Source organism: Lactuca serriola, chromosome 1, assembly GCF_051521515.1.
Source record: "Lactuca serriola cultivar US96UC23 chromosome 1, Lser_US96UC23_V15, whole genome shotgun sequence".
Lineage (NCBI taxonomy): Eukaryota > Viridiplantae > Streptophyta > Magnoliopsida > Asterales > Asteraceae > Lactuca > Lactuca serriola.
This window is the reverse complement of record NC_136408.1, coordinates 142,331,096-142,356,591: the sequence shown is the minus strand read 5'-3', so window position 1 is coordinate 142,356,591 and position 25,496 is coordinate 142,331,096. Positions and strand designations below refer to the sequence as shown.

The following is a 25,496-nucleotide window of genomic DNA, read 5'->3' as shown; positions in this document are numbered from 1 at the left end:
CATGATTGGCCCTAATTTTTAAACAAAATTGCCTTATAACCATTTAACTGACTACGACCAGGGATATTGTTGTCCACCTAAATTAAGCAGCGAGATCTACGGACAACCTGTATGTGTTAAATTTTAGTTGTACTAGAACATGTTTCCCGCTTCCTGGCATGCCCCAGCCATCAAGGACTTCCAGAATACTCCTTACTAACAGACAGAAAGAAAGAAAATAACCTTCTACAAACCTAATTTATCGGAATTCCCCAGTCACCCCATCTAACCAGAATTAAGGACAGAATCTGCACATCGAGGAAAAGTGAATCCACAGTTCTAGATACGGGTTCATTTAATGTGACCGGTAGATTCTTATGTATATCTCCGTGCTCAACCTATCAGAGTGTCGTATTGTCAGGCTAAACGGTTCTAACTAGGTCAAGATTTGTCAAGTCCTTAAATTCATTAGGTTCAAATTTCACTAGTCAAGTTTATTTAAAATCTTTCGTGCCTACCAGCGCATCGAGCACAGAGCGTTGACAATTCAACTTAGGTACATTATGCAGATTCAGATTGCCCGTTATCACTTGCTAATTTTCATTTCCCAGACCTTTATCAACAAGCAAAACTTCATACAACAATTTTTTTGATTTTTCTGAAATTTTTAATGCTTTTGGTTTTTTGAATGTTTTCTGAAAAAAAAAAAAACAGAAGCAGAATGTTTTTGGATTTTTTTTTTAATTTTTCAATTTTTGTTTGGTTTTGTTTTTATTTCTCCCCCTAAATTTGTGCACGGAGGAGAATGAAATGACTGAAATGCTCAAATTTAAACTAACCTAATTAACAACAAAAATTAATCCTCAAAAAACGAATCATTTTCAAAAATCCCACAAGCACATCGAATCGAGCTTTGTTAAAAGGCTTAGTGAACAGATCCGCCACATTATTGGCAGTGGGAACTTGTTCTAGCCGGATGAGCGAACGCTCATAACAATCTCAGATAAAGTGAATTTTGATGTCAATGTGCTTGGTTTTAGAATGTTGGACCGGATTTTTTAGTGATTTGAATAGCAGCCTCATTATCACAATGAATTGGGGTTGCTAGATAATTCAAACCGTAGTCCAACAACTGATGTTGGATCCATATAACTTGAGAATAGAAAGCTGATGCAGCAACGTATTCCGCTTCTGTTGTTGAGGTAGAGACGGTATGTTGCTTCTTGCACTACCACGACACTAGCCTATCACCAAGGAATTGGCACCCTCTTGATGTGGATTTCCTGTCAAGCTCACAGCCTCCATAATTAATGTTAGCAAAAGCATATAAATCAAATTCAGAATTCTTCGGATACCAAAGACCCAATTTTGGGCTGCCTTTGATATACCGAAAAATTCTTTTGACAACAATAAGATGTGAAAGTTTAGGATTAGCCTGATAGCGAGCGCACTGACACACTGCAAACATGATGTCGGGACGACTTGCGGTGAGATACATCAGGGAACTGATCATTGATCTATAGTGAGTTTGATCTATGGATTCGCCATCAATATCTGGATTCAGCAGGGGTCTTTCAGCCATTGGTGTCGATGCAGGCTTTCCGTCTTCAAACCCGAACTTCTCAAGAATATCCTCCACATACTTAGCTTGATGCAGCAGGATTCCGGTTGAACTTTGTTTGACTTGAAGCCCCAAAAACATGGTCATTTCACCTAGAGAACTCATCTCGAATCGCTTCTTCATCACGCCTTCAAACTCTTTGCAAAGCTTTGGACAAGTAGACCCGAAGATAATGTCGTCAACGTAGATCTGAACTAGTATCTGATCATTACCCACATGCTTGATGAATAAAGTTTGATCAACAGTACCGCGAGAGTATCCAAGGTCGAGCAAGTTCTTTGTTAGAGTCGCATACCATGCTCGAGGAGCTTGATGCAACCCATACAATGCCTTGTCCAACTTGTAGACATGATTAGGGAAATTTGAGTTAACAAACCCAGGGGGTTGATCAACATAAATTTCTTCCTTTACCTTGCCATACAAGAAGGCAGTCTTGACATCCATTTGGTAGACCGTGAATTTCATGTAGGAAGCGTATGCGAGAAAGATACGAATAGCCTCTAGACGAGCCACGGGAGCATACACCTCAATATAATCAAGACCCTTGATTTGTCGAAACCCGCGAACCACCAACCTTACTTTATTGTGCACTATTACACTAGAATCATCCTGCTTATTACGATAGACCCAACGCATGTCAAGAGACCTTTTGCCCTTTGGTAACTCAACCAACTTCCAAACCCCGAGCTTTTCAAACTGATTTAGCTCTTCATGCATTGCATCTACCCAGCTGGGATCATTCAAAGCCATTTCAACATTCTTCGGCTCTATTTGAGATATAAAGCAAGAGTAGAGACATGCATTAACATATCCACTATGACTTCTGGTTTTGACTCCATCACCTAGCTGGCCAATAATGTTACCGATCGGATGATCGTGTTAAATTCTTGAAGGTATGTCTTGGCTGATATCATTGTGTGAAACAGGAAGAGTGTGTATGTTGAGACCTCCATCATCTGCTGATTGATTCACATTAGATGAATCTGCTACAAACTCATTAGCAATTTCTTCAGGAAAGAGTAGTTCCATAAAAGTTGGATTGTCTGCGGAAGCATATCTAGACATGAACTCTCTATCAATAGGTGTAAGAGGTGTAGCATCAACATTAGGAGTTTCATTTACAACCTTAGACTTTGGACTATTTGGTTAATCAGGTGACTCCCCCTCAGGTGGACCAAAGAACCTTCTTTCAGATGAAGCAGAGGACTTCCCCTCAACCGTTGGAGGTCTATAGACAACTTCTTCATCTTTGTCTTCAGAAACAATCTTCGAACCAGAAGAGGATCCACTTGAACTATCTGTAGACACATTTAAAGATTTGAAAAGTGATGTGTAATCAAATAACCAGTCGGGACCCACTCGAGCATCTATTTCATTCTCCTCCAACCAGCGCACGTCATAGGATTCTACTATCTGCTTAGTCTTTTTTTTTGTAAACCCTATACGCAGTGCGCGCAACATACCCTAAAAAGTAACAATCATCGGCTTTGGCATTGAATTTAGGGTTGGATCCCAAGTGAAGAATGGTGCAAGGGTAGCCAAATACATGGAAATGGCTGACAGAAGGCTTGTGTCCATAAAGAATCTCGTACGGTGTCTTCATCTGTGCTTTGTTGATTAGAACACGAATCTGCACGTAGCAAGCAGTGTTAATTGCCTTGGCCCAAAAGAAAATAGGTAGTTTGGAATCACAAAGCATTGTCCTTGCGGCGTCTTTCAAAGTTAATTTCTCCTTTCAGCAACACCATTTGTTGAGGCGTGTGAGCAGAGCTATATTGACGCACTATCCTTTTTCTGCTCAAAAATGGTCAAGAACAGCATTCTTGAACTCAGTTCCATTATCAGTACGAAGCGCCTTCAGTTGGTTGTTGGTTTGCTTCTCAATCATCACAACGAACTTCTTTATTAGATCAGCAACCCCTGCTTTGTTGGATAAGAAGAAGACCCACATAAACCGAGAGAAATCATCGATCACAACTAGAAAGTACGAGCTTCTATTGATGCTCAGGACGTTGACCGGACCGAATAAGTCCATATGCAATACTTGGAGCACTTGACTGATTGAGTTGACTTGCTTGGGCAGGTGTGGTTTCTGATGATGTTTTCCTTGAGCACAGGAAATACACTTCTCAAATGTAATAAAGTATCTGACAGGGAGGCCTCGAACCATCTCATTCTTAGCAAGACGATTCAGGTTTTTTGTGTTAGTATGACCGAGTCTTCGATGCCATAGCATTGCGTTTTGTACGGAGACTTTTGAGAAACGACAAGTGACTTGTTCTGGAAGGTTACTGTTCATATCAATAATGTAAGCATTCCCATCCCGTTTAGATTTGACTAGAATCCATTCTTCTGGGATGACAATGCCTGGCTTGAGAATCATACACTCTTTGTCGGTAAAATAGGTAGAATAACCTTTGTCGCAAATTTGGGAAACACTCAACAAGCTGTGCTTTAACTCGGGAGCGTAGTTGACATTCTCAAAGCTTAGCACTCCATTTGTAACAGTTCCTCTCTGTGTGATCTTGCCACCATCTCCGACCAAGAAGGAAACATAGCCCCCATTAAAGGATTGAATTTCGCTCAGTTGGGAGATGTCTCCAGTCATATGCCGAGAGCAGCCATTGTCGACGTACCAAGGACGGACGACATTCCTCCGCAACTGTCCCTGCAAAATGAGCGGAATCATTTAGATTTAGGAACCCAGGTTATCACTGTCCTGGGTTTCCTTTTTGGTTTCTCTGATTTATCCTTAAATATTTTCAAATTTAGATCCTCATTCTTGACCACTTAAGAGGATGTTAATGATTGATCAGAAAGTGATTTGGGCTTCCATTGGTATTTGAGCTTTACAACATTCTCATGTGGTTTTGAAGTATGTTTCTTAGAAGTTTGCACTGATCCTCTGGATTTTCTACCAAAAGAGGTTGAAGATGCAGAAGTGCCTTTTGATGAAACCGATCTTGGCGGAGCCTTGTTCGGTTTTGGCAAACTATTTTGAGTTTCGTTAGTAAAGACCTTTTTCCTTTTCTTTTGAAAATTAGCCCTTTTTCTGCTTCTTTCATCTTTCCAATCATCATTTTGAGAACGAGTTCTTGAGGAATTTCTAACTAAAGACCTTCCCCTAGATTCGTTCTCTCCTTTTGGTGATAAGTAGTTTACGAAGATCCTATTTTGAAAATTCCTAGCTATATGACCACCAACACCATAATTAAAACAAATCTGTATATTATTTGAACTTTTTTTTTCAGATTTATTTTCTTGACAGACACTCTTACTCTTCTCAGAAGAACATGCATGAGAAATAGGTTGTGAGATACGTAAAGGTGCCTCAGTTGTTTTGACTTGTGGAGTTGATGTTTCTTCATGAGAATTACAAGCATCAGAATTTCCAAAAAAATCATCAAACATATCAAAGAAATTAAGTTCAATAGTATCAGATGTTGAAACATCACATGAAACATTATCAGTTTTAACATCAGAAACACAAGCACTTTCATTTGAAATAGAAATATCAGAATTAGAAATAAAAGTAGAAACAAATTCTCCAGCTTCATGCTTTGCCTGATCTAATGGTTGATCTGCAGAGGAAGTAGAAACATCAGTACTTTCAACATTGATAAAACCTCCTGAAACGAAACTGGATGGTTTGCCATAAACCAAGACTGATTCACTGGCAATCTCATCCTGGGATAAAGGTTGAGACTGATATGTATGATTATAAGGAGCAGGTACCCTATCATATCCCAAACCCTTTTGTTGGTTTCGTTTGAACTGCATGCAATGATCAATCATGTTGGCAACTACCTCCCTTGATCCACCAAATTTTCTAAAATCAAAATTTGTTGTTTCAAATTGTTTATTTAATGTATCAAGCTTGGTAATTAATTCATCAATTTGTCTTTTAACATAATCATACAGTTCACATTTCTCACTGTATTCTATTTGAATTCTCCTAAAGTCTTTTATTTTAGCTTCTAATTGGGCCTTAAGTGGTTTTTGTCCTTTCCTAAGCTGATAGCCCTCATATCTAAGGTCCTCTACTTCTCTACGTAATACTTGAATTTCATCATGAAGCAATTTAACATATTCTTTACATGCATGAGAACAAGATGGTAGGTTTAGCTTGCTTTTCTTAGGCTCGGAAGAAGTAAATGCCATTAGGGCAAGCTGCAGCTCCATCATCTTTGCTTCGGGGTCAACATAATCATTTTTCAAAGTAGCATCATCAATCTGAGCTAGGTTAGGTTTTTCTGGCCCTGAGATATTTAAAGCTTGAATCCGGTCCTCCCAGTCAAAGGACTGAGTGACCATAGCAGTCTCTCCATTCGCTGTAGCACCAACACGGTTGTTTCCCACTGCTACAATTTGCTTGTTGTTATTGACCATACGATCTGGTTTCGGGAAATCACGAGCAAAATGACCCGGATCGTGGCAGTTGAAACATCTCAGCATACTCTTGTTAAATCCCACCTTCTTGTCAGCATTCATGGCCCAGTTGCTCTTCCATGTCTTCTTAGCAAACTGCTTGGCTCTGAAAACAACCATAGCAATCTGCCATGTAATGTCCATCTCTTCCACGTCTTCAGGATGTATCTGATACAAATCAGCAAATGATAGCTGAGGTGGAAGATCTCCAGCCACAAAGGCATTGTAGCAGTTAACTAGCCCAGTGGCTAGAGCCAGATTTTCATCAGATTCTTTAGTGTTTGAGTAAGAGGTTACGACTGGCACATTTGGAGTAGAAGCAGCTTGTGAAATGACAAAATAGCTGAGTTTGATGATGAGGGATGGATGGTGTAGCATTGAAGGTCTGAATCTGAGGCTGTTGTGTTGCAAAAGCTTGACCTGTGGGAGGCATGAAAGATGAGAGAGCATTGTTGGATGAAATTCCAAGATTTGCAGTAGAGTATGAGTTCACATGATTAATTTCTCTATGTTTGTCATCAATGTCACAAGCTTTGATGACCGCCATGATTTCAGCAAGAGAGAGGCGATTCAAATCCTTAGTTTTCTTAATCACAACAACATTCATATCCCATGATCTAGGAAGAGCATTCAGAAGCTTCTTGTTAATTTCTGACTTGGTCAAGAAAATTCCAGCGATATTCATGTCAGTTGTGAGAGCTGTGAACCGTTGCAATTGAGCTTCAAGAGTCTCTCCTGGTATGTAGTTGAACATATTAAAATTTTGCCTTAACATGTCCTGCCGACTCTCCTTCATATTTTCATTGCCCTCATAAACTTCAATTAGAGCTTCCCATAGATCTTCAGCTGAAGTGTACTCACAAAAACGTTGAACAATATCAGGAGATAATGTCATTGTTAAAGTGGCTAAAGCCCTTTCCTGCTCCTCAACTTTCTCAAACTCCTCATCAGTATAGTTCTCAACAGCCTTGTCAATCACTTGACCTACAACTGTCATAGTGATCCTAAAAGGGCCTCTAAGAATGCTTCTCCAGATTTTGAAATCTTTCATCTTAATGTATTTCTCTATTCTCTACTTCCACTCGGGAAAACCATCAGCAGACATTAACCTTGGAATTCGCGTAGTGGTGCCCATAACAGCATCAAGTTCTTGAAAATGATTTTGGCTTTGAGATTCCATTTGAAAATAAAGCAATTAAGAGTTTTTAAAAAATTTTTATGGTTGGCAGAAGTAAATTGATAACGACCGTAAACAGAGTTTAAGGTTGACGAGTTTACGACCGTAGGCTAGGTTTACGGTTTTTGTGTTTGCGATTTGTAAGTTTGCGGTTTGCGAGTTTACGGATTATACATTTACTGTTCTTAGATTTTTGACACCCTGATTACGGTTCTTGAGTATGCAGAGTTTACGGTTTAAGAATGTCTTGTTTTTACGACCGTAAACAAGGTTTATAGTTGGCAGCAAACTCCCAGGAAGCTTTCAAAAACACGTTTTTCTGATATAAATCAGATCCTTCAACCACTAGAACATGGAAACCAAATTTCGAACAACAGAAATATCAGATTAAATGCCCCAAATCTCAATCGAATGAGGTTTGACACCAGTTTCTGCTCTGATACCAATTGTTATGTCCGAATTAAGATCTTTACCAATAATCAAACGATAAACAATCAAAGTAAGAATGAGATGAAGAGAAACTGAGCTTGCATACGCTTATATTCAATAATCGTCAGGTACAAATCAGGTTACGGCCGTGAACTGCTGGGCATCAACAACGACAAATGACCTACACCTCCACAATATATACTCGACTGGACAACCAACAGAGTTTGCGGCCGTAAACCGTAAACGTGTTTACGGTCGTGAACATACAAATGACTAATTCGAATTAAACATCTCACAAACAATATTACAGACTCATACAAAACAAAACACACTGAAAGCCTAGACCAAACCATTAACTGGACCCTTCAAGGACCTCGGAGAAGCTGCCTATATTTTGGGAATAAGGATAGTGAGAAACAGAAGGAAAAGACTAATAGGACTTAGTCAGAATACTTACTTGGACAAGGTACTAAAGCACTTTAGTATGGAGAATTCCAAGAAGAGGGAGTTACCAACCCAAAGTAATGTCAAGTTGAGTAAGACTCAAAGCCCGAGTACCGAAGTCGAGATAGCAGAAATGAGCCGAGTACCATACACTTCTGCAATTGGCTCGATTATGTATGCTATGACTTGTATTCTCCTTGATATGGCCTTCACTTTGAGCATGGTCAACAGATATCAAGGGAACCCTGGAAAAGCACATTGGACCGCAGTCAAGAATATTATTAAGTACCTTCGGAGGACTAAGGAATGGTGTCACACCCCGAAAACCAAAGGCGGAAACATTTCCGGGGTTGACTCCACGTTGAGTATCAAATCCAATGCACATAGTAAAGCAGTAATCACAAAACATTACATTACATAATATTGTTTACATGTGTTTGAAAGAAGAGTTGTACAAGTGTTTTACATATTTAATATGAACAAAAGTAAAGACGAGTCTTCAGAACGCTCCATCTTCTCCAAAAGGTGGCGGCGTACCTGTCTAACGCTGACCTGAGAATACAAGCGGTTTGAAAACCAGTATAAAGCTGGTGAGTTCACAAGCGGTTTAGTTTTGAAAAGATCGAGTTTCCTTTGTTACAATTTCAAAAATGGTTGGTTATGTCATTCCAGGAAAATCCCATATTTTCCTTATAGTTTTAGTTATTCGTTTGTTATTTTATCCGTTTATGAGTTGATGTGCTACCCAGGAAAATCCCATATTTTCCTATGTGTTGAGTTGCCTATTTGTATCTAAGTTCGATACCGGTTGTTATGTTATCCCAGGAAAATCCCATAGTTTCCTATGTGTTGAGTTGCCTATTTGTATCTAAGTTCGTTACTAGTTGGTTCTTAGGATTTATTTCGAAGTACTAGAAATTACCATGTGTATAGTATTAGTTAAGTATTCTAAACCCTTAGATATCCTACATTCGAATGACTATTATCTACTAACTTAGTTGTATTTTCGAATATTTGAAATCACACAGAAGCGTACATTACAGTATTTTTGAAGTTCTGTTGAGTTCCAAAAGAGTACATTAGTTGTATAATCGAAGCTTTGTCGACATTTTGAGGAGGATATATTCGAAACTCAGAAGAGGTCCAGAGGCGTATTTTCATATTTAATTCGAAACTCTGGTGACACTCAAGGGGTACACTAGCTGTATATTCGAAGTCTTGGTGTCATCCAAAGGCGTTAATATGCATTCGTACTCCTATTTCTATTCGTATTCGTACTATGCTATTTGTTGGATTCGTATTCGTATTCGTTCTATCCTATTAGTTATATTCGTATTCATTCTATCCTATTAGTTATATTCGTATTCGCATTCGTATTCGTACTAACCTAATAGTTATATTCGTATTCGTTCTATCCTATTAGTTATATTCGTATTCGCATTCGTATTCGTACTAACCTCATAGTTATATTCGTATTCGTTCTATCCTATTAGTTATATTCGTATTCGCATTCGTTTAATATTAATCTTAGTTATGATTAGTATGATTTCTTTTACAGAAAGTAATATTGATCAAAACACTTTTTAAAGAAATTTGACTTAAGTCTAACTGTTTAACCTGCAATTCGAACCATTAGTTATCACAATTTTCATTATTAAAATCATACATGAAATAAAAACATTTGAACTGAAAATACGTTTAAGTACAAGATTTCTTGTACTTTTGCTTGTATTCCCCCCTGAAAACGTTAAAAACCATTTAAAAAGGGTAGGGGTATGAACTCACCGGACGCGGAAATGTGACGATTTCGGACACTAAACGTCGGTTCGGGGCCTGATTACTCGCGATGTCCCTATGTAAAATGAAATAATGTCCATATATATCTAATTAGATTTACAATCACTAATTATATGGAACATTATACTCCAATGAGATTAAACACCTCAAAACGAGTGTTTGGAGTGACCCGGGTGACATCTACGGACGTGTAATGGTACTAGGGACTTGGGATTTGAGTTTACTCCCCAAGAGTAAACATTTTAAGGAGTTTACAACCATGAAACACATACATACATGAGTTCATGGCCGTGAACTCATGTTGGTGTGATTTTGAGTGCTTAATGGCTTGTTTGGACTTGGGAAATGTTGGAATGGATTTCTAAAATGCCTTGGATTAAATTTATGGGACTTCTACTATGTTTAAGGGAGTTCACGGTTGTAAACTTGGAGTTTACGGCCGTAAACTCTCCTATGGTCAAGACTAATTATTTTGGGGCACAAGGGACAATCACATGTGATTCTAGTTAATTTTCCAAGCCTTGTTATGAATTTAGGGCACCATTTAACTCACAATTAGGAGTTTACGGCCTAAGAGCATGATCTATGGTCGTAAACTCTTATTAAGAGGATGTTTGATGTGTTTAAGGTCCCCAAACTATTTTTAGATGGCTCTAGAATTTACCACAAGGCTATTGGTTGAGTTTCAAGGCATTTGGACATGTAAAAATGAGTTTACTCTCCATTTTTGAGTGGTTTACGGCCCATGCATGAACCTTGGCCGTAAACTCCTATTTACTCCTCAAAAATTATGTTTATGATGTTCTAAGGCCATTACCAATATTCTAAAATTCATATCTAAGCCTTGTTTGAGTCTAGGAAGGGTTTAAGGGCTTAAAAACCCTCTAAATTAGTGTTTACGGCCTAGGCACCTTCCAGGGCCGTAAACTCATAAACAAGACTCTAAATCATGTTTCAAGGCATTCTAAGCTCATTCCATAAAGTCATCCAGCCATATCTAAGGTCTAATTGTGGTTTGGAAGGGTTTTGTTGCTCCAAAAACCCCATTTATATGAGTTTACGGCCTAGGACTGTTCTAGGGCCGTAAACACATGATAATGGTCCTAATCCGTAGTTTAAACTCGAATTTGAAGGCTAAAGAGGTTACATAACAAGCTAGGGAAGGTACCTTGGTGATTAGAAGCCTTAAACTTGAGATTTGGACCCTTAAACTTGGATTTAGGAGAGAGGTTAGAGAGAGAGTAAAGAGAGGAAGCAAAAGCTTCAAATGAATGTTTAAACACGTTTAAATAGGTCCTAAAACTTGGACACGATGGATTTCTACCCGATACCAGCACTAAACGGGGCTTTTGGTCGCACCCGATTAAGTTTCCGTAACTCGACGGGGACGTTTCTAAAATTTCTAAATTATACAATTTGGGCTAATTTCGTTAGTTCCTAACAGGTTTGGACACTCATTAGCATCAATTAAACATATAAGTTTAATTAATTTAACCAAAAAACGACATCGGAACGAATTGACATACGGCGAGTTATACAGGTAGAATGGGTTTTCAGCGATGAACAACTTTGGGTTGTTACATTATCCCCCTGTTAGAGGGAATTTCGTCCTGAAATTCAATGATTACGATACAAGACATGAATTTGAATGAGATACGGATGAATTTGTTGCTTCGGGTTTTCGCGATCCTACGTGACATCGGGTCTCCGCTTGACGTCTCAGCGAACCCTCACTATCGGGACGCGTCTTGATTTCGTTAGGTATATACTTATCAAAGACCGAGACGTGAAGTATCAGATGGGTGCTACTAAGTTCCGAGGGCAATCAAAGTTTGAAGGTTATGGAATCGATTTCACAAGGGTCGCGAAGGGTCTAATGTACCATGAGGGAAGTATTTCGATTTTCTAAAGCATTCCATGCCGAGTTTGCATCAAAGCTTTCCATGAAAAGTTTATCATTAGATCGAATGGAAAGGGATAATTATCCAGATTGAGGATACGATCTATAGGTATGACATTAACATTCTCTTTCTCATTGGTTGGTTATCTCGACGGTGCACATTTTGATTACTAACGAAGGATTTAGTTTCGAAAGATATTTTGAATGAATGTTTAGCAAATTCTTTCAGCATTAGAATCAAAAAGGATCACAGGTACAAGATTTATCGAGAAGAAGTATACCTGTGGCAACGGTGGGATCGACGACTATCCTTTCTTGCCCCATAGTTAGGACTCTCCCGGTGTTGCTAGACGTTACTGTCTTTGGACAGTTTCGCTTATAGTGCCCGACCTCTCCACAACTATAGCAGGTTTGACCGATACCAGCTCCGGAAGCTTGACTAGTTGACGGGGTTGGGGTTTTGCAGGTTCGTACGAGGTGACCTTCCTGGCCACAACTTCTACATAACTTTGCACGACAAGGGCCAGGGATGCGATGGTGGTAGTTACATCGGTCACAGCACGGGAGGGTACCGACATATCCGGTAACAGGTACTTGAGATGTGGAATTGACAACAGAAACAGCAGCAGGGGGAGTGGCAGCGTGGACTGCCACTATTTGTTGTTTCTTTGAGGGTTCTGGGGAAGACTGACTCTTCTTCTTCTTTCTCCAAAACTTTCTTTTCTCGCCACTCTTTTCTGTTGGCTCGGGAGTGGTGCCTACTTCCTCTTGATCATCATTGTGATTGATCAAAGTTTGTGCCTGACACTTGGTGCTGTTATAGGTATCTGGCTTTGCTGCTATAACGTTCCCTTTGGTCGGCTGAGTTAATCCCCAGATGAACCTTTCTACCTTTTTGCTTTCTGGGGTAACCATTCCCGGACAAAGAAGTGCCAAGTCATTAAACCTTGAAGTGTAAGAGGCGATATCGGAACCTTTCATCTTCAGGTTCCAGAGTTCATCCTCCAGCTTCTGGATCTCACCCCGAGGGCAATACTCCGCACGTAGAAGTTCTTTCATAACTTCCCATCCCATAGCATTAGCTACAGGTAGAGTCAGGGATTTGACTCTGCTGTTCCACCAAGTCAAAGCCTTATCGGTGAGCGTACAGGCGGCAAATTTCACCTTGTCAGATTCCAAACAGGCGCAAATCTCGAAGATAGATTCGATTTTCTCTAACCACCGAGTTAGAGCAATGACACCCCCTGTTCCATCGAAGAATGTGGGTTTTGCATTCATAAAATCTTTATAGGAACACTCCTTCCGGTGTCCCTGATTACCTTCTTGGTTTTGGTTTTAGGAACCACCTCCTGAACCATTTGGGTTTAGTTGAGGTAGAAGAGCTGATATGGTGGCAGAAATGGTTGCCTGAAGTGTTTCTAGAACGATTTGAAGAGGAGGTGGTGGTGGCGGAGGGTTGTTGGTGTTCTTTGAGCTGGGTCTTTTCCTCGGAGGCATCTTGATCTAAAAAGATTAGGAAATAGAGGATCATAAGTCCTCTGAATTGAATCAAGAGATATGGATCAGGGGATATCTCATCGAGACAGATATAACATTATATTAAGCGATATAGCAGGAAAGAGTGATCAAGGCAGAAAATTTTATCACTAGAGGAATGATCAAGGAACAACACGTATACGAGGATTTCTACAAAGGATCGGCTCGAGAAATACTCCCATAGTATTTCATGGTTCGCTGCAGCGACGACTCATTGTTTGGGATATTAGGTAAGTTTTAATTAGGTATGCTGCATACCACAGTCACTCCCAAGCACATGTTGGCCGTGTCTCGAATGAATATAGTTGGCCAGGCTATATTGATCCTAGACACGACTACATAACTGCCCAGGTTTAACCGCAGTGTACAACACCCATTTATTTATATTTTGTTCTACTTGTAGTTACGGATTTCGACGGTCGGTATACTTGTATACTTTAGAAAATACTTATATTCGTAGAGTATACTTTTAGTTCAGAGCACTTAGGCCCTATAACGTTTATAGTCTTATACCATGTAAGCTTTGGTATACCAGTTCACTATAAACAAGGGCTCTGATACCAATCTATCACACCCCGAAAACCAAAGGCGGAAACATTTCTGGGGTTGAGTCCACGTTGAGTATCAAATCCAATGCACATAGTAAAGCAGTAATCACAAAACATTACATTACATAATATTGTTTACATCTTTTTGAAAGAAGAGTTGTACATGTGTTTTACATATTTAATATGAACAAAAGTAAAGACGAGTCTTCGGAACGCTCTGTCTTCTCCAAAAGGTGGCGATGTACCTGTCTAACGCTGACCTGAGAATACAAGCGGTTTGAAAATCAGCATAAAGCTGGTGAGTTCACAAGCGGTTTAGTTTTGAAAAGATCGAGTTTCCTTTGTTACAATTTCAAAAACGGTTGGTTATGTCATTCCAGGAAAATCCCACATTTTCCTTATAGTTTTAGTTATTCGTTTGTTACTTTATCCGTTTATGAGTTGATGTGCTACCCAGGAAAATCCCATATTTTCCTATGTGTTAAGTTGCCTATTTGTATCTAAGTTCGTTACTGGTTGTTATGTTATCCCAGGAAAATCCCATATTTTCCTATGTGTTGAGTTGCCTATTTGTATCTAAGTTCGTTACTAGTTGGTTCTTAGGATTTATTTCGAAGTACTAGAAATTACCATGTGTATTATATTAGTTAAGTATTCTAAACCCTTAGATATTCTACATTCGAATGACTATTATCTACTAACTTAGTTGTATTTTCGAATGTTTGGAATCACACAGAAGCGTACATTACAGTATTTTTGAAGTTCTGTTGAGTTCCAAAAGAGTACATTAGTTGTATAATCGAAGCTTTGTCGACATTTTGAGGAGGATATATTCGAAACTCAGAAGAGGTCCAGAGGCGTATTTTCATATTTAATTCGAAACTCTGGTGACACTCAAGGGGTACACTAGCTGTATATTCGAAGTCTTGGTGTCATCCAAAGGCGTTAATATGCATTCGTACTCCTATTTCTATTCGTATTCGTACTATGCTATTTGTTGGATTCGTATTCGTATTCGTTCTATCCTATTAGTTATATTCGTATTCGTTCTATCCTATTAGTTATATTTGTATTCGCATTCGTATTCGTACTAACCTAATAGTTATATTCATATTCGTTCTATCCTATTAGTTATATTCGTATTCGCATTCGTATTCGTACTAACCTAATAGTTATATTCGTATTCGTTCTATCCTATTAGTTATATTCGTATTCGCATTCGTTTAATATTAATCTTAGTTATGATTAGTATGATTTCTTTTACAAAAAGTAATATTGATCAAAACACTTTTTAAAGAAATTTGACTTTAGTCTAACTGTTTAACCTGCAATTCGAACCATTAGTTATCACAATTTTCATTATTAAAATCATACATGAAATAAAAACATTTGAACTGAAAATACGTTTAAGTACAAGATTTCTTGTACTTTTGCTTGTATTCCCCCCTGAAAACGTTAAAAACCATTTAAAAAGGGTAGGGGTATGAACTCACCGGACGCGGAAATGTGACGATTTCGGACACTAAACGTCGGTTCGGGGCCTGTTACTCGCGATGTCCCTATGTAAAATGAAATAATGTCCATATATATCTAATTAGATTTACAATCACTAATTATATGGAACATTATACTCCAATGAGATTAAACACCTCAAAACGAGTGTTTGGAGTGACCCGGGTGACATATACGGACGTGTAATGGTACTAGGGACTTGGGATTTGAGTTTACTCCCCAAGAGTAAACATTTTAAGGAGTTTACAACCATGAAACACATACATACATGAGTTCACGGCCGTGAACTCATGTTGGTGTGATTTTGAGTGCTTAATGGCTTGTTTGGACTTGGGAAATGTTGGAATGGATTTCTAAAATGCCTTGGATTAAATTTATGGGACTTATACTATGTTTAAGGGAGTTCACGGTTGTAAACTTGGAGTTTACGGCCGTAAACTCTCCTATGGTCAAGACTAATTATTTTGGGGCACAAGGGACAATCACATGTGATTCTAGTTAATTTTCCAAGCCTTGTTATGAATTTAGGGCACCATTTAACTCACAATTAGGAGTTTACGGCCTAAGAGCATGATCTATGGCCGTAAACTCTTATTAAGAGGATGTTTGATGTGTTTAAGGTCCCCAAACTATTTTTAGATGGCTCTAGAGTTTACCACAAGGCTATTGGTTGAGTTTCAAGGCATTTGGACATGTAAAAATGAGTTTACTCTCCATTTTTGAGTGGTTTACGGCCCATGCATGAACCTTGGCCGTAAACTCCTATTTACTCCTCAAAAATTATGTTTATGATGTTCTAAGGCCATTACCAATATTCTAAAATTCATATCTAAGCCTTGTTTGAGTCTAGGAAGGGTTTAAGGGCTTAAAAACCCTCTAAATTAGTGTTTACGGCCTAGGCACCTTCCAGGGCCGTAAACTCATAAACAAGACTCTAAATCATGTTTCAAGGCATTCTAAGCTCATTCCATAAAGTCATCCAGCCATATCTAAGGTCTAATTGTGGTTTGGAAGGGTTTTGTTGCTCCAAAAACCCCATTTATATGAGTTTACGGCCTAGGACTGTTCTAGGGCCGTAAACACATGATAATGGTCCTAATCCGTAGTTTAAACTCGAATTTGAAGGCTAAAGAGGTTACATAACAAGCTAGGGAAGGTACCTTGGTGATTAGAAGCCTTAAACTTGAGATTTGGACCCTTAAACTTGGATTTAGGAGAGAGGTTAGAGAGAGAGTAAAGAGAGGAAGCAAAAGCTTCAAATGAATGTTTAAACACGTTTAAATAGGTCCTAAAACTTGGACACGATGGATTTCTACCCGATACCAGCACTAAACGGGGCTTTTGGTCGCACCCGATTAAGTTTCCGTAACTCGACGGGGACGTTTCTAAAATTTCTAAATTATACAATTTGGGCTAATTTCGTTAGTTCCTAACAGGTTTGGACACTCATTAGCATCAATTAAACATATAATTTTAATTAATTTAACCCAAAAACGACATCGAAACGAATTGACATACAGCGAGTTATACAGGTAGAATGGGTTTTCAGCGATGAACAACTTTGGGTTGTTACAAATGGTTTCTAGTCCTCGGTGGGAGTGATGACTTAAGGGTTCAAGGGTTTAGTGACACAAGTTTTTAGACCGACAGGGAAAACTACCGTTCGTAGTCGGGCTGGGTCTTTACCCTAAATGGAGGAGCAGTGACTTAGAAAAGTTCCAAGCAGGGGATTGTGGCTGATTCAACGTGCGAATCAGAGTATATAGCAGCGAGCGAAGCGTCAAAGGAGGCGATATGGTTGAAAAACTTCATTGGAGACCTTGGAGTTGTGCCATCCATAAAGGAGCCCATGGAAATTTTCTGTGATAATGAAGGAGCGGTTGACTTCACCAAGAACCGAGGGATCATGGGAGATCTCGACATATCGACAGAAAATATCACTTTATTCGGCATCGAGTGGAATAAGGACTCCTCATAGTGAAGAGGGTATCGTCGGAGGATAACCCGGCAGATCCGCTTACAAAGGGACTGAGTAGGGTTAAACACTTGCAGCACGCTAGGAGCATTGGGCTGAAGGACGATATTAGTTTAGATTAGATAGCTTCGAAACTTGTAATAGATAAATATAATTGACATTTGATGATTAAATAAAAGAGTATTATTTATTAGTAATGTTACTATCTTATGTTGATTATTTACCTATTGTTTCACTTTGCATGTTTTGACTTCCTGAATAATAAGATTATTCGAACGTTCCATAGTCGCTCATACTTTGGGAGTAGGTATGAAAGAAGATTGTCATTAATTGGTTTGTAGATTGTCTAAAGTGTATTAGACATAGCAAAGGTTTGCTGCAACGTTCATGAGTGCTTATGAACTTGATTTGAGCATTGGATTAAACCCGCGCTTGCTGGTATCACTTCATGGAATTTGTCACGAGTGATCACAAGACGATAATATTATATGGTCTTAAAACCTAGATATATGGTATATTGTTTGCTTGTTGATTGTCCATTGATAATGCGTAAACGCATCAGTAACTTGATGTTATAAAACAAATTGTTGTGTATGATTTGATGAGTGAATGGTAAATACATATAAGTCGAAGTTTATCTATTCCTTTTATCCTAAGAGGGTAATAGAGATATCTGGGCCCCTCGATGATTTGGTTTGACTTATGTGCCGGGCCCGGTCAGGACTGAATTGATATGTTCAATTAAGTTCTATGTCACACAAGTTAGAGATGGAGAAACAACTACTAGAAAATAAGTATGATTATGTTCCATGTAATTGTCCGCACAATATCTAGAACAGCGGACTATACGGTCCCTTATCTAATGAACAGGTTACTGATAATATCCGAGTTTGACAGTGTCTTTAAGAGCTACGATTGCTAATCAGAATGTACTTACATTTGTAGTTACTAGATTTATCCAAGTGGGAGACTGTTAGATTAGTGTCTAAGCTCGTAACTATATTTGGTAAGTATTTGACCCGGTTGTGCATGGTCCTTTTGGGTTGCCTTCACCAAAGCAACATGATAGGATGATTTATCAAGTGAGAGGTTATTATGGTTTATTAATATATTATATGAATAATATATTAAAGGGGAAATCATATAGTTTAATTAATATTAGACAATAATTAATTAAGAATTAATTATGTGGCTAAAAGACACTAATTAAATATCGGGGACTTAAATTGTCAAATGTGTGATTGTTGAATATTGGGCTGAGAAGGCTTATGGACTAGGCATGGAAAAAATTAGGGATGTGTCCGTCCTAATTACTGCCAAAGAGGCCCTATTCCAGAAGCTTCCTTGGATTTCTTAAGGCCTAAGTTGTCCATTAGGGTTTTGACTGAAACCCTAGCAGCACAACTATAAATAGACCCCTAGGGCATCAGATTTCGGCCACTGAAAACCCTAAGAGTCTTCATAGCCGAAATTGTGCCCATCCCCTGTCTCTCAATTAGCATTCTCTTGCTTGTGGTGTTTGTAAGCCATTAGAGGAGTGAAATTTGTGACTCTAAGCTCCAAGACAAGAAGATTCAAGTCATTGTAGAAGAGGTAATCATCTAGATCTGATTTCTTATGTTAATTTTGAAATATGTATGCTAGATCTCTGATTTGTAAGTCTTGGATGAATTGCATATACAATAGAGAAACCTAGATCCAAGCATTAGGGTTTGCATGAGCACATAGGATGTTCTTTTGGCTCAAACCCATCAAGTAGTACAGTCTCAACACAACCACACTCTGTCGACATGTAAAACTAAAAACACATAACAACAACCAAATAACCATGCAGATCTTAACAGTTCACTATAGTATAACAACATTCAAATCCAAAATACACAATCTATTGGGCCGGAATTGATTGCTGCCACCGATAAGTACAATGAAGAAAACTCACTTCACAGTCTGAAAAGATATTAAAAGCGAATGCTACTCCATAACCAACTCTACAAGTCACATACATAACAAACATTGACCTAGACTCAAACTACGACTCAAAATACCCAAAATTCCCCTAGGTCAAACTACAAGTCAAAGGTCAAGGCCAACAAGTCAAAAATCAAGGGAAAATCAAGTTGGTTGAGTATGCCCCACGCACTTAGCTGTTAGGTTGGGTGTAAACACAAACCACCTAAAGCCATGGGCCTCTAAAGCAGTATGCGTATCGTACCTATTTGTATGCCTAACGTACTACGTCTGAATCCAAACTCTATAATAAGAGCTTATTCCTTAATTCCTTTCCTTCCAAACTCAAATCTAGACTCACATCATCGTCTTAAGTCATAAAGTTTCCACCTTTATGACTTTCCATGGCTAGACAAAGCCCAAAAGCTAAGACCTTAACTCAATGATCCATTAAGACATCACAACTCTTTCATGGAAGGAATATAAGGGCCAAGATCACATTTTTGTTGTTCCTAACACCTAAAAACGTCTAAAAGGAAAACCCTTTTGTTATGAGTAATCCATTCTCATGAACACCAAGCTTATGGGACCAAAGTGAGCATAAGCGCAAGGATAACAATATCTAATCAATTAACTCATCAAGTTTCATACCTTTTACCACCAAAATATGCTTGAGGGTGAAACACTTCTGGATCCAAAATGCTCTGAGCTTCTAGGATGATTTCCTTTCCTTCTCTCTCTTGGATGATGAATGTTACAAATACCCTTTCTAGTTCTATTTTTTAAGCCAATCGAAAGCCATCGATTTCACCTTGAGATCCAACAGATGACAGTTTTCAACCTTACCATTGAAGACATAATTACTTCTATACCTCCATATTGTACATGAAAAAGCAATAAGTACAACCGAAACAACTTTTATAATGCCCAAGGTGGCTCTAGAGCATAATACAAACATGGAAAAATCATGAAGATAGCATCTACCTCTTATATTCCCTTCCACCAAATGTTAAAGTCTTTTTCCTACAGCGTCAAGTACAAAGAAAACATTATATTTTTTAGTAAACAATTCTTTTGTTCCAGAAAAGGATAAATGAATAAAAGACATATGAGAAGGTTAAAATACACCTAACCCTACCATTAAAGCAAAAATCGTAATCATAAACCATATTATTGCTCTATTACTAATCATCATAAAATGCCATAATCAGCTTTACCCATGTTTAATTCATACAGATACTTACAGTAAAATCCTTGCTTCATGTCGGAGGGATGAATAAAAGTATCTGAGGGCTTAGTTAAGTAGTAATAACCACTAAAGTATGTGTTGACCTACGTTACCACCATGAGAGTGATAAATGAATAATTACAAGTTTGTTCTTCCTTTTCCCTTCTTCCGAATATTTATCTGCAACTGTTTTTTGGACATGAAACTTCTGTGTCACATTAAAGACAGACCATTCTTAGATCATAAAAAAAAATTTGAAGCCAAATATTATAATCAACTAATTTAAATTATACATATTACCTTTGTAGGTGGCTTCCTAGAAACCTTATTTGTTGGACTTTATGCAACTAATGCCCCATCTTTTTTCTTGTTCCCTAAAAAAAAAAATTATTAGCCTAGCCAATCATGATGTAGTTCTTAATTTGTGACATGTGTATGTTACAAAGTAGGATAAATGATAATAATAGAAAGGTTAAAGTAGTATAAAACCTTCACCCATGCATTAAATCAAACACTAGGGTGTGTAAACTAGAAGTAAAAAGATAAACCAAAATACATGCTCTGCATCTTTAACTTTAAGATCAAAATGGTCACCATTTTCCAACAAATAGGTTCTCCTCAAACCTTGTACAACAACCACCAAAAACACAAGATAAAAACTCACAATATGATGCTCTCCCAACAACTAACAAGTTTTCACCAAGTTCATTCCATGCTGTCTAGTTTCACCTACGGACTCGTCATTTTTTATGAAATTTGTCAACTTGGGATCACCCTCTTTCTCATGTCCTTATTGTAAAAATCAACTATATACACAAAGAGAAAAATGTGATTTATAGAATTCTAACAAACACTCTTCCCATATATTTTTGTTTCCTGAAAAAGTCCATACAAATACCATATTTCAATACAAACTTCCATAGACAATACCATATTTCTAAAAGTAGTGTCGGGGATGGGTTGGGACTTCATGATTTGCTCGATCCGGAAGAAAATGAAAAGAAAGTCAAGTTTTCAGTAAGATAAACCTTATAGAGAAATGAACTTTATTACATACTAAAGTTGTAAGAAAACAGAATCCCCACCTATTAATCATGAAAAGAGATCACAATCATATGAATGGAAAGAAACAAAAAAGAAAAACAAAATCTTACTCTATAGTTGATGATTGTTATTTTAGGACCTAAGTTGCAATAGAACTTCAAAAAAAACAAACACAAATAACAATGAAATAATCGCGGAAAGAGGAGGAATAGTAGATGGTACCTTGAGGTCGTTGTCCAAAAGAAGAAAGAAATCATCATCCACAAATAGTAATCACAAAAATCACATCAAAACGCACCAATTTGAAGGTACCCTTGAAGGAGAGAGCGAGAAAGATGAGTAGGATTTGTCACATTGTTGAAACCGAAGTTAACATCGAATCAACTGAATTGGAAATGAGGAAATATATTTGCAACAAAAAATCAAATCAAATTAGAAATTAAATTATTACCTGCAGTTTCATTCAGAACATGCTCCCTTAGAAGACGCTCCAAATAGCTAAAAACCACCCCCTAAATTTTGAATCTTGAATGCGTTCCTACCCTAGAAGGTATTCCGAGTAGTAAGATCGTTAGATAAACCAGTGACAATCCAAGGAACTGACTAAAACATTGGAACATTAAAGGAATTAGGGGAACGGATGACAACAGGGTCGATTCACCAGTTTCCTTTGGTATTTATACAAAAGGGGAAGAGGGAGATGATGGTGGGGGACGACGGTTTCTAAGACAAGGGACTGAACGTTGGTATAGTCGAAGAAGAACTGTCATCGTGGGGAGAGAAGCGCTCAATGGATTCAACTGCTATGAGGTTAGAAGTTTAACGTCGATGTGGATGGAGGTTGAAGAACATGAGAAAGGGACGTCGTGCTTGGATGGATTCGTGAAGTAGGAGGAACAAAGAAACTGAAAAAAAAAAACTATAATTATTCAGGTGTTGTTTGTTTTTTTCTAAAAAACCACTTCCGACCACATCTTGCTGCATCGCACAGCACACACGCAACACTTGACCGTTCGCAGTTGTTTGTTTTTCAAAAGACTTTTGACTTAAAAACTGTTATGCGTGTGCTGCGTTGCGTAGCACTTGACTCTCTGCTTCAAACATGTTCATATTTTACTTTAACTTATTGCAGCAGTCTGGAGAGGTTAAAAAAACAAACAGACTTTTTATTACATGCTGCAGCTGTTTAGTCCCTGTTTATGCTACAGAGGGTTGCAGAGGTGGTCCGTAGATTTCAGACATTTTTGCTTCGAAAAAACAAATGACACCTAAGTATATCCAGTTAGGATTTGAAGTTGAAGAAATCGGACGGATGAAATACTAACATTAGTTTTTCATGTCCCACTGTTAGTAATACTAGTAATAGATTAAATCAAAAACAAACATTTAGTAATACATAATAAATAACCATGTTATGATATTAAATTTATAACTTTTTGGTATGATTTTATATCAATATTACGTAACTAATAAATATGACTATGAATTATAAAAAATATTATGTGACGTAACTAATAAAAGGGCACAAATAACATGCCATTAAATGTAGATGCCGATAAATGTCATTGTTTTTTATTGTTAGCTACCTTCAACATACCTAAGGGCTTCTAGCCCAACATACATAAGAGCTTCTAGTCTAGCGGTATTGAGTGTTGTCTTTTCTCCTTGAGGTTGAGGATTCAAATCATATTAGAGACATAAGTGGAATTAGGAGTAGTTTAGCAGTAGAATAAATTTGCCATTAAAAGAAAAAGCTACCATCAACATAATTGATTGTTTAAGAGGGATATAGATAACATTAAAACAACCTATAATTAGTATAAAATTTTAGTCAAATAAAAACACCACCAACATGAATATGTTCCATTAAAAGATAACTTTATTTCTCACTCCAAATATAACATTATCATGTTGGAAATATATAATTGATCTAAAAAGAGTACAAAATCTATGCCTTTATACCAAATATCAATTTGAATATTTGGTCAATTTGAGCCGATCCGTAGTACATCTTCTATCATGAGTTAAACGAAATAATGTTAAAATACGTTTTCCTTGTTGATAGTTATTCGAGCAAAAAGCAAGAGAAATAACTACTTGCTAATAATAAACATATATCATCAAGCTTTGCTTCGGATCGGATTTATAAAGTTACAAATTCTACTGCGTAAGAAACGAGAATTTTCACATGAAGTATCAAACAAAAAGAAGATATGCTTCTCCCCTATGCTCTCCATCAACTCTACTTTGCCTTTCCACCCACTCGTCTCCATCACCTTCTTATAATTCAGACCCCTTTCCCTTACTATATCATTCTCAGCAACACACACAAGAATCTTGGAGCTCCCAAAAGCAGAAATATACGGGTCCATGCTTGGATTAAACAACGGGTCATCTGACCCATTCCCAGAAGGGTTTGCCAACAGCCACAGCTTATCCATGCTCTCCTTCGCCCGTTTAAATTTCGTGGACTCAGCTCCAATCGGATCTTCACCACCAAAATAAGGATGAACCATAATAACACCACTTACGTTAAAAACATTCTCATGGCTCAACCCGACCCGGATAGCCATATTGTGGGCGATGTTAGCTCCTGCACTATCTCCAGCTAAGAACACATTTTGAAGATCAGAATGGTCGTTTAACCATGATTCTTGACCATTTCCTCTAACATGACTAGCCACCCACTTAATTGCCTCCCATGAATCCTCGTATGCAATTGGTATAGGATATTCTGGTGCTAACCTGTAGTTTACTGACACAATAATCACGTTAGATTCTGTCGTTATCAAGTTAAGTGTCTTGTGGTAAGTGGATGAAGCAGCTGAATCAGAAACGAAAGCACCCCCATGATAGTAAATAAGAGTTGGAAGTTTCTGATTAGGGTTTATGGTTTTAGGAATGTAAATCCTTACAAAAACTTTGGATTCGTGTGAGATAACCACGTCTTTTGAATGGACACCGGTTAAGGTATCTGTTCCAGCTGGGCTGGTATCATTTCGGATAGGTCTTTCATATCGCCCATCACTATGTATGACCAAACCATTGAAATTAATAGGAAATTTGGGTAAGGTTGACAAGAACGCTGAGGGTAAATTAGTAGAAGTCATTTACTTTGAATCATTGTGATGGTGGGTGTTTCAATGAGGGTGATATATATAGAAACAATGTTATCAATGGTGACTCCTGTGTGCTGATTTATGAACTCGTGGTCCTGCGAGGACAATTAATGTGTGGCATTGTTGAAATTTGCAAGGAGCATTTGATGAATATAGGCGATCTCTTCATGGAAGTTATAGGTTACGGAAACTAGGATTTCTTTTTTAGCCATTATCAAAATAATATTTTTAACCATATATATATATATATATATATATATATATATATATATATATATATATATATATATATATATATATATATATATATATATATATATATATATATATATATATATATATATATATATATAAAAGTTACTTCTTACTCGTATGAATGATAGGCAAGGGCGGCTCAACCAGTTTTTGGGCTCTAAGCGAACCAAAAAATTGGGGTTCTTTGGCATTTAAAATACTTAATGTTATAAAGCATCTTCTTTTATCCGGGCTCGGGATCGGCAATAATAATCTAAAAATTTTATAAATTGCAGAGTTAAAAAAATTATGTTTTTGTCTTTTATGAAATGCTTGTGAGTGTATATACATGTTTTAGCCACATCATGTGTCCTAATTCATCATCTTCAAGTTTAGCTACATGGAACAATTTAATACAACTTCCAATTTTGTCACAACTAGCATCTGTGGGCTAGGAAATTCTGTCTACGTGTAATCCACTATTGTTATATCTTGTAACTCCAAGTTGATGTTATACATAATACTTATTCAAAATCAACTATTCGAATCAAAACTCACTCATGAAGCCCTAAACCAAA

The 25,496-nt window shown here is 37.6% G+C and overlaps 1 pseudogene; it reads right to left on the bottom strand.

Annotated features, from left to right (window-relative positions):
• Window positions 1–23,680: 23,680 nt before the first annotated feature.
• On the bottom strand, window positions 23,681–24,711 carry LOC145099486 (putative carboxylesterase 2 pseudogene; annotated as a pseudogene).
• Between the last annotated feature and the right edge of the window lie 785 nt (window positions 24,712–25,496).